Source organism: Nothoprocta perdicaria, unplaced genomic scaffold (assembly GCF_003342845.1).
Source record: "Nothoprocta perdicaria isolate Ctin4 unplaced genomic scaffold, notPer1 scaffold_26, whole genome shotgun sequence".
NCBI classification, from domain to species: Eukaryota; Metazoa; Chordata; class Aves; order Tinamiformes; family Tinamidae; genus Nothoprocta; species Nothoprocta perdicaria.
Window position 1 is genome coordinate 253,378 of NW_020455488.1, and position 10,220 is coordinate 263,597.

General features: G+C 41.1%; 1 long non-coding RNA gene across 1 annotated transcript; it reads left to right on the forward strand.

Annotated features, from left to right (window-relative positions):
* Nucleotides 1-4,865: 4,865 nt before the first annotated feature.
* LOC112948340 lies at nucleotides 4,866-5,810 on the forward strand. The gene is made up of 2 exons (XR_003249597.1): nucleotides 4,866-4,934; nucleotides 5,083-5,810. It is a non-coding gene; the product is annotated as an uncharacterized LOC112948340 (long non-coding RNA).
* The last annotated feature ends 4,410 nt before the right edge of the window (nucleotides 5,811-10,220 follow it).

Consider the following 10,220-nt stretch of genomic DNA (forward strand, 5'->3'; position numbering starts at 1 on the left):
AAGGAAGAAAAACAGAGCCCTCCCTCTAAAAAAGAACAAAACTATGCTACCAGGTTGGAGATATTTTGCACCTTTTTTTTTTTTTTTTCACCTCTGAAGGACACAGGATAAAGTCACCCTGTGCGAGGGTGAGGAGCTCTTCTGTTCCTCCTTGGATTTCAAGTTACCTTCAGTTCCTGGCCTAAAATTGTCCTCAAAAGTTGTAGAGTGCCATTAAGGGACCAATGCTTTTCAATAGTCAGAGAAAGAAATTCTAGCCTGGATGTACATTCATATATATGTATATATATATATGTGTATACATGACCCAGACATACTTTCTTTCTCAGGTAAATTATCTCATCAAAGCAACTGGTCTGTTCTTAAAAGCAAGGGAGGCAGGAGGAGGTCTGCATTCTGAAATGTAGTATTTGCAGGGATGAAAGCAAGTAGGAAAACATGAGAGATGATTCCTTTTACTTAGAAGAAGGTTTAATTATATTTTTGACTGAATGTTTGAAGTTGGAAGGCATGGTGCATTCTTCAGCAGCTCATAAATGACTGGCGCATCTCCTCCACCTTCCTTCCAGAAATGATTGTTTGGTTAGTGAAAGGAGGGAAATAATTAGTCTGTAAAGTGTTTTTAAGGGAATGCAGAACTTCAAAAAAAAAAAAGTTTCTCTAATATAATAATAAAAAAAGATTTTTCTTTAGCACGTATTAAGATTTCTGTATAAGAAGAAGTGGAGGCAAAGAAAAGAGGATAGAGACAACTAAAGTCATCTTTAAAAGAATGGATTTCCATTTTATCTTTTTAAACCAATGGAAAGCCTCACGAATATCATAGAATCTCCTAATATTTTTAGTTACTGAAATACAGCAGGCCAGGATAATGGACTGAAATTTAGCTAAATTCAGAGATCCTACAGCCAGCAAGTAACAGATTAGGCTGTATTTGAACTTTGGATTTGTCAGTCCCAACATCAAATTTCACTGGTGTATTAGGAGTGAATGTTGTCAGTTTTCCTCTTAAAATTGAGAAAAGAACTATCATTTCAACACTTTTTTTTTTTTTTCTTGGTAATAGTTTGGTCATTGAAGAGAAGCCTTGGAACTTAATTAAAAAGCTAAGGCAGAGACCTGCTCTGGATGGATACAACTGCATTACAAGTACTAAAAAGAAAGGAGTAGGGAAAAAAAAAAGCAAAAGAAAAAAAACCCAAAAAGGTAAAAGAAATGCCTGTGATTAATATTGCTTAATATGCAGTTTCCAGCATTTCTGTCCACATAATAAATTATTGTTGGCTAGCACAAGTAGTAAAAGAAGAACAGGTTTCATTCCTGTAGCAAGGTTGGCCAACAGTAGCTGGAAGAGACCTGCTTAAGCAGAAGTGTGTGAAGAGCATGAAAGGAGAGTGAGGAGCCTGGAGTGAGTTTCATCCCATCTTCTGTGGCTAGAGTTTTGAAGATAGTAAGTGTAGTAGAGACACAGAGGTCTGTGTCTGATTACACAAAGGATTTTGGTAACCTGTAGCAAGAAAATGAAGAGACGGTGCTATTGAGAACCTGCCTTCCTGGAGACTTCATTTCTCCCTCCTCCTACACAAAACAATTCCTTTTGACACGGGGAAAAAAAWCCATTTTTATTTGTTCTTTAGATAAAGGACAAAGAATGCTTGTTATGTGTCTAATTTGACGATTAGAATGTGTGTTGAGTAAAAAAAGAGTTGTGATAGGTCATTTCTGAGACTCTTTGACATTGAGGATATGGATAAGATACCAGCCAAAGTCATTGAAAACCCAAGTGAATTTGATAATATTTGTAAGATCATAGTGACCTGAATGACAATACAATTAGAGAAACAATGTTATTAAAAATGCATCAGTTAAATAATGGAAAAAGACATCTAGAAGTACAGTGAAATGATAGCAGATGAATATGTAAATTAAATCATTTGTTTTATGGAAGAAATTGTTATGGGAATTTTCCCCAAGTTCCCCCAGTTCTCCATTTCATTCTTTCAGATCAAAGAGACTGAGTATGAAAGAATTAACAAAATGTTGGAAAATTTTGGTTTTGTACTAGTTTTACTTTGATTATTCACAATAAAGTATATCATCTACATCTTTAGGTGTGCTTAGAAAAGGCTTTTATCTTTCTGTAGAAATTATAGTATGATCTGTTAGAGTTATACCTTGCAAAACTGACATTTTTTGCCCAGAAAAAAATACAAAAAAAATTATACTTACCGTGGTTCTTTCTGCCATAGCACATTAACCCCATAAGTTCAGTTTCATATTAATTTATAGAATTCTTTTTTTTTTTCCTCCACTCAGTCTAAAGGAATTAAAGGCTGGTTGATGTTACCTTGAATACTGGGCTGGGTGAAAGCTGGGTTTATTGAGTTCTTAAGTCATRTGAGTTTCTCAGAAGCTAAATGTAAAATACAAAACTGAAGTTTTTGAGGAGCAGTAAGATAAAAAAGAGACAGGAGTCTCCAGCCATGGAAAATCCCTGAGCTAGACTTTGCCTGCTTTATTTATGGCCTGCTACTCATGTGAAGTTAGCTCTTCCTCATGAAAACACCCATCTGTCAAGGTGGAAATCCTTGTTCCTGTTGGGTGACCAAACTGTACCAAGAACAAGAACAGGATTCTTCTACCAATGGGCAGTATACTAAGAGCTCTCCAGTTTAGACAGAACTTTGTAAATCATTTTCTATCAATATYTGACATTTCAACATTAAAGTTGAAATGAGTATCATCCTTTCAGTCTGCTTACAGAGGAAGAAAGCCAAATTATAGCTTCCAGAAGTGGTTTTAGGATCCTGGTCTTGTTCCTAGCTCCTGAACTCTTGTGTCAGGATAAAGCCATCACCCATCTGCTCCAAGGGAAGGACATGCAGACAGTTGGAGAGAGCTGTACTTTGCTAGGAGTAACCTCCCGCTCTATAGGAGCACGTGGCCAGGAGATAACCATCTACACAGCTTAGATGTAACCTCAGGATTAATGGAGGATATTGCCAGTGCTTTGAGATTTAAAATTCTTGCCTGTTAAGATTCTCTTGAAGAAATTAGCAACCTCTCTGCCAAATGGCTTGTCTTCTCTACAGCATCAGTGCAGCCTTAATTCAGATTTCAGTTATCTACTTCRGGGTGAGACCCTAGTAAAAATCAATTTGTTTGCACTTTAGATGCAAAGCTCCTTCATCAGCTTCAGCTGAGTCTGGGGGCTCTGGGTGGCTCTCTCAGATATTTGATCTCCCTCTCTTCTATCTGTGCCATGAGACATAGCACTTAGAGCAGAACAAGTTTATTTTATCTTTTTCTTTTCGCTTTTCATGTGTCTTTTGAACACTAGTTTTACAGAAAGTGAAGTGGAAATCAATGAGGCTTTCCTCTGTAATTATCACCAGTAGTTCTTCATTGAATTTTCAGAGCAGAAGGCAGGATCCGTCTGTCTTGGAGTTTGATCCGCTCTCCTGCTACGCACTGCTGTCTGTAGGAGATGCAGAGGGGAGCAAGGCTGCAAAAACTGTGTGGGATGAAACCCTAAACAGGAAAGAATCTGTTGTGCAAAATGCCTTTTGTCAGCTGAAAACTGCTCATGTAAAAAAACCCCAAAACCCCAAAGCTTGAGTTAAAGAGGAATGTCTTTAGCTCTGATCTATACTGACAGCACAAAACCACTATTGCTCGCACTCTGGCTCCTCTCGGCCCATCACGACAAGGGAGTTATTAGATGATAAATCAATTTCTACAAGGCAAAATGGAGATTAAGTCCTTATACAACGTTCATTTGCAATTGTCAGTAAATAAATGTCCCTGGGGACAGGGGCTTGGCGACCCAGTCAGAGGGCCAAGCTTGAATAAATGCCCCATAGACAAGCACAGTGCTATCATCAGTATTGCACATCCAAAGTCAACAGTGTTTCTCAGAATCTGGGACACTAACAATTTCCCGTTTAAATTAATAAAGACTCTGAATAGGAAATACGAGTTTAAATGGCTGTTGCTGGCAAAAAATGTCATTCCTCCGGTCTGAGATGCAGCCACCTGGAATGGAGGGAATTTTGCAGCTGGATCTTTTAATATCAGATTTAAACTCTGAGGTTTCTCTTTCTGGAAGAATTAAAGCATGTGGAGATCTTATCTGCCCTCTCATCTGCTGGTTAGGATTTGTCGATGCTCCAAGTCCTAAACGTGTTTTCTGCACTTTGCTTTTGGAATCCTTTTTAGCCCAGAGAGTGTCCTGCTTCCACATCCAGGTATGGTACAAGTGAGGTAAGAGCCCCTTCCTCAGCCATGTCACCGTGGTGGCCTCATCTTCTCCCACAACTGAGATAGGCTGGCATGAAAAGGCCACTGCAGACACATTGCTATGCTACGAAACTCAAATGGAAACAGTCTCCACCTCATCTGATGCTCCTCAGGTTAACTAGCAGCACTGATTGCTCATGGGAGGCAAAGAGAAGAAGAAATGGGGAAAAGGGTCTTTTTCTCCATGCAGCCTGCTAATAGCKCCACATGCACCTGATCTGAGGTGATACCAAGTGCTCAGATAACAGATGCTGAAGGAGACACCTGCGCTGTTTGACCTAAATGCAATCACATGCCATAAGTTGAGGAGATGTCCACCTCCCATTGCTTGCTAGTCTCCCTTCGGCTGTGCTGGAGGAAGTGGCRACACCCTCAAAGTTCTCTTCTCCTTAGCATGAAACAGGTTTGTTGCAAGCTATGATTACTCTCCTCCTTTGGCTCCTCTTCTTTTGTGGAGWTCTGGTTCCTGTTGTCACCTTGCCAGCTGAGCTCTTCTCTGGTTCAGTGATGTCAGTAGCATTGTACCCAGCTTGGAAAGAAATAATGCAGGTGTTTTAGCCATTGTAGTGGTTCAGAGATGACCTTCAGGACAGCTTTAACTCCAGGTTTTATCTTCACATCTTCTACTGAACCAGGTAAGATATTATTTTTATTTTTCTTTATTTTTGTGAGGTCTGAAAATGCCCTATTTTGTGCTTTGGTAGCTGTATGTCAATGGGAGAGCAGAAGAAAAACTGGTAATGTTGGAGACTGTGTAATTGAAGTGGAATTGGTGGCTTGCAGGCAAAATCATTTCAGAAGCCAGAAGAGGACAGAAGAGATCCTGAATGTCTATTTCTTTTTCCCTGGTGCTCCCTTTCCAGCAACTATGCTTGGGTTTGTAATCCCAGCCTTTGCACACCAAAATGAGGTAGGGAGTGCTTGCATGAGCTACTCAGCTGGGAGATGTGAGGGGGCGACAATCTGTGGTTGTAAGAGACTGAGTGGAAACTTCTAYAGCTGGCATGTGCGTCGAGGGCCCCCGAAAGTCATGGGTGTGCAATTCCCTGCCGGCATTTCCCCATCATTAATCACCTAGGGGCCGTGAGTTTCCACGGGCTCATTAACAGCGCAGCAGCAATATGCAGTGAGTAACACAGTGTCACTGCTGCAAATGGCACCACTTTGGATCATTACTATAGATTGCCTGAGCGTTATTCCTCTCCTAGCTACAGTTTCATTTGAATTCAACCGGATTCCATCAAATATTCAAATGCAAGCTGATATTCAACCGCAGCGGAAGGTAGTTTGCTGGCGGCAAGTCAAGAGTTTCCAGAAAAAGTCTCCACGGTCTTTGAAATTATTCCCTTCATCTCTCGGGCAGCATTTCTTTGCTAGCTACCAGGAGGGAAGGTACCACAGAGCAAATGGATGCATGAAGAAAAATGGCACAAATCTCTAAAAACAACTTTGCGYGCTCTCCCTAGCAAACTGTTTCTACTCTTTCTGCCTTTTTTAAAGCTGGTTTTATTTGAAGGATCTCTTAGGCAGAAATTTCAGCTAGAGATTGCTTTTAATAGACCACAGAGAGACAAACAAGTTTACAGTGAAGATTCACGTTATTAAAATTGTAACTTGAAAGAAAAAATTCTTGAATCCCATGGCTGAATTGTTTGTGCTCTTTTGATCTCATGTCACAGAGGTTAGCTGTAGCTTCGAGTCAAGTTTCCACAGGTCTTCGCCCTGCACAAAAAGACCCAAACCTTCAGAAAAAAAATATTTTTTGCCTTCCTGAAAATTTTTATTGCTTATTTTTCACCCTCATTGTCTAGGAGCTGCCCTTGATGGACATAGCACCAGCACAAACAGGTCTTATCCTCAAAGAAAAAGAAGAGTAACAAAGCTCTAAAAGAGGCCAAGATGACATTGAACCTCTATAAAATTTGAGAAGTCCTTATGTGTTTTTGTTACATTGTCAATGCTAGCATCAGGTTATTGCAAACTATCTGGTAAACCTCATGGATTAAATTGGCAATTAGTCCTTGATACAGCTATGCTCTGCAGTGGCCTCTTGGAGGAAATGACTAACTGAGAGGCCTAAAGGAGGAAGAGAAGAGGGACTTACTTTGGGTCAGTGAGTAGAGGTGCATGTATAGAAGTAACAAGAAGTCTCTGGTCCCCTTGTCAGTGCCTGCCCTAAAAGTTGGGGAGGACTTTTGGGTCTGGAGCTCTAGGTGACTTCTGAACTGGGCCTTGGGATGGCAGAACTTCTGACCAAAGCCTTTAGACAGCAAAACACAGTAACACAGAGGTTGGTACAAAGCTAGTTGGATTTSTTTATTCAGGATAGTTACAACCTATTTCCGTGAGAATTATTGATAATAAAAGCATACTATATTGCAGAAGTTTCATATAAGCCTTTCCACCCTAACTTAAGCCTCTCATTTGCTTGGRCTACTGCCAAGAGCAAACATGTACAGCTGCCTGAGGACACTTGGTAGCTCTTCATGCCCTCTGTCGCTTGTTGGAAACATCCTCTCYGCTTCTCCTGTCACAGAGCCAGCAAATTAACCCTCTTTTTGTGTGGCTTCCTTGCAGAACAATGAAAGAGTGGAGACAAACTACCTGCTCTGACATATGGTATCTTTTGTGCTCACCAAGATGAATTTGCTCCTCTGCGTAGGCAGACAGCCAGATTTCCTTATACACCACTATTTCCTCATGAAAACAGTAAGGAACTAGGCTGAACGGGAAAAATGAGAAGGAGACAGAATAAAAGTAAGTTGTGAGGGGCAAAAAAGAATGGAATATGTTAGAAAGGGTCAGACAATATGAGGGAATGTGGGAGGTTTGGGAAGAAAGATGACAGGGAGAGTGAGTGTTAGAAAGAGGTGCAGCAATCGTTCTTGAAAGTGAGAACAGATAAATCAGCATTCACTTCCACTTGCACTGCTGGAAGGCCACGTTGCCCCTCCACGGATGGAGACTGGTGGGATTGAAGGTCCCACAGCAAAACTTGCTCTGGGCAAAAGTTGGGCAAAAACAAACAAAAACTCTTTTCCTTCAAACTGCTTTTGTCTTCAGTATCTTCAAGTCTCTTATTCAGAATGCTTAAGGTTTGCCGTGATGGGATCACTTCAGTTGTCTTAAGGAGCAGGAGTTAATGACAAGTAGCAACAGCTCCTGCAGACTCTGCTGTGTCTGCCAGATGTTGCAGCAGACTGTCTGAGCCAAGCTCCTTGTCTCCCCATTTCAAAAACCCCAGCAAAAGGAAATCTCATGAATTAGCACAAAGGAAATGGTAAGAGATTGGGAAGCAGGAGCTTGGAGGACACGTGAGGAGTTAAGGTCCTATGATGTGGAGGACTGCACAGCCGAGTAGGCAAGGTGGTTCCCCATTACCCTAAAAAATTCTTGGGCTGTGTGGATGGAGATGGGAAGCAGCTGCCTCCCTGGTGCTCACTCTGTGACAATGGCACAGAAAGACTGACAACCAGATTCAGGTCAAGTTGTGTGATAATCAGACTGCATAAAAGATGCATCCAACTTAGACATCACAGCTACTTCTTCACAGGGTCATGAAGACATTGGTGGGTGGCCTCGGAAAGTAGGTGCCCTGAAATCACTGCACTTAACTCTCTTGAATCCAGGGCATTGTGGCTTGTTCCTCCCCTTCAGCAGCAAAACCAGGTCGAGAAATTGCTCCAAGGCTGTAGGTTCCTGATCTCACAGCATCGTCCACCACGCCCTTCCCAATGTCAGTCGGGCTGACTGTCGAGGGCACAAGAGTGCTGACGTGCCTCCCAAGCTGCTTTCACCTTCAAAGCAGCTGCTCGTGTAGTCACCAACCTGGACGTTGTTGYGAGAGCAAAGTCTAAGGTATGCAGAAAAAAGACATATAAACACAGTCTGGAAATAGTAAGGTGTTGGCACCTGAGTACATGAGATTTTTAAGTTTTACATATTTGTGCTGGAGAATTTTTTACACAAAAGGTAGAGAGGGAATTCAAAGCAGTCTTGTCCCCATTCCCTTTATAATCAGAATCCGCTCCTTCAGCAAATAACCCTTGCTTTTCCCATCCCTCTCTGAATGGGGGAGCAGGCAGAAACAAATTAATCATGCTTACACTGTCTATTTGGTGTTTGCTTATTGCTCTAAGCTCCTTTGTGATCTCTCTCAAAATATTTTCWTCCGCTTTTTTGAGGAGAAAGTTTCCTCTAGGCAGAAATGCATAATACTATAACGCAGGACATAGCTGGATATTTCATCTTGTCCAATAAGATGCAAGGTGGATGTAGGTCTCCCATTTGAATTCCCATTTGCTTACCTAAACAATAATGCTGTTATCCCTGCTCTGAAAGGAAAGTCAATGCATTGCACATAATGATGTTTTCCTGTGGCCTGCCTGCTCTCTGCATTCTAATTTTCAGTCTTAACTTCCAGACGCATCTAATGTTTCATAAAAAGCAATGATCCATCTCAAATTCCTTGGGACACGTTTCATTTTCACGAAGATGTGTGTTGTTTACTGCTGGCTGAGAAAAAGAAAATAATCTTGCTTCTTGCTGTTGGCCTTCCATTTTGTGAAATGTATTTCTTTTTAAATCCCCCTGGAGAAAATAGCAAAGGTGTTGACCCCAATTTTATGCAACTTCTGTCCAATCAGACTTTTTTTTCTTACTGATTTCTCAGGCTTGATCCCAATTCGTGCAAATGACATTTCAAAACTCATAAGGGCAATATTTTCATAATTGTAGCCTTCAAGCTGATGCTTGGGGTCTTTGCTGGGGTTGAATTCAGCGCCTGTGTTTATGAAGCTTCACATCCTTGTCTCAGGCTGGCAGAAGGGCTTGTGTGCCCGAGAGCATCACTATCTTTTCTTTGTATTCCTCTGCTGCACTGCAGCTGGTCTGCTCAGCTAATTTAATGAAGGGCATTACTTCTCCATCCACATTTTGCCTCGCTCCTTAGCTGGGACAAGGCCATTGAATCGGCCAAAGCTCTGTTCTGAACACGGGCAGGACTCAAGGTTGCCCCGTGAACAGACACTGATCCACTGTCCCATGCAATTACATTACTGGAGTCTTTACAACCAGAGTAACTCTCGAGCACCAGAGTCAAATAAATACTAGGTTTGTGGGGGATTTTATATATTGATGTGTAAATAGGCAAACCAATTTTTCCTGGCTCCCTTAAGAGATTATTGATATTCTCTCTTGTAAAATGTTCCCTTTTTTGTGTATGTATTTGTCAAGGACAAGGCAAATAAATGGCAGAACTCATGTTTTGTCAGGCTAACTTTAGAATGAAGAATAAGAAGTTTATTTCCTATTTCCTTTGATACAGGTTAAGTCTTAAACTGATATTAAATGCTGATGGGTGAAATATTGACTGATTAATAATTTGGCTGAACCTGGGATGGGTCTAAAACTTTGGTTGCCATACTTTTCAGTACGAGGTAGACAATCTCTGGTGAAGAGATGCTTTCTGGGGCAGGAGGCCATGATCTGAAGCACAGCACCCTTGTGTCATCTTTCTGGATGCAGGATCCAAAACTCACTGAATTCAGCAACACTGTTTATTGAAGGTATTGGGCATTCCAGTCCCCAATGCATGACTCAGATCCCAGGAGAGCAAGATATTTTAACTTATTTTTATGTGCCTTCTGCTTTCTAAGCCTCAGTTCTGAATTCAGGCTTTTCTTTGCAGTCCTGTGGACTATAAATGTCTGCCTTCTTTTTAATGGCAGCTGAGATTCCTATCTAATTGCATATCTGCAGGAGCTTCAGTGGTAAGAAAAACATGAAATATCAAGAGACTCAGAGTTTGTCTCTGGCTGCAAGGGGGGAAAAAAAAAAAAAAAAAGATTTCCATCAAATTCCTTCAGGATGTGAGTTTTGCGTTACGATACCAGGGCATTTTGATTTCTACCTAAATGGGA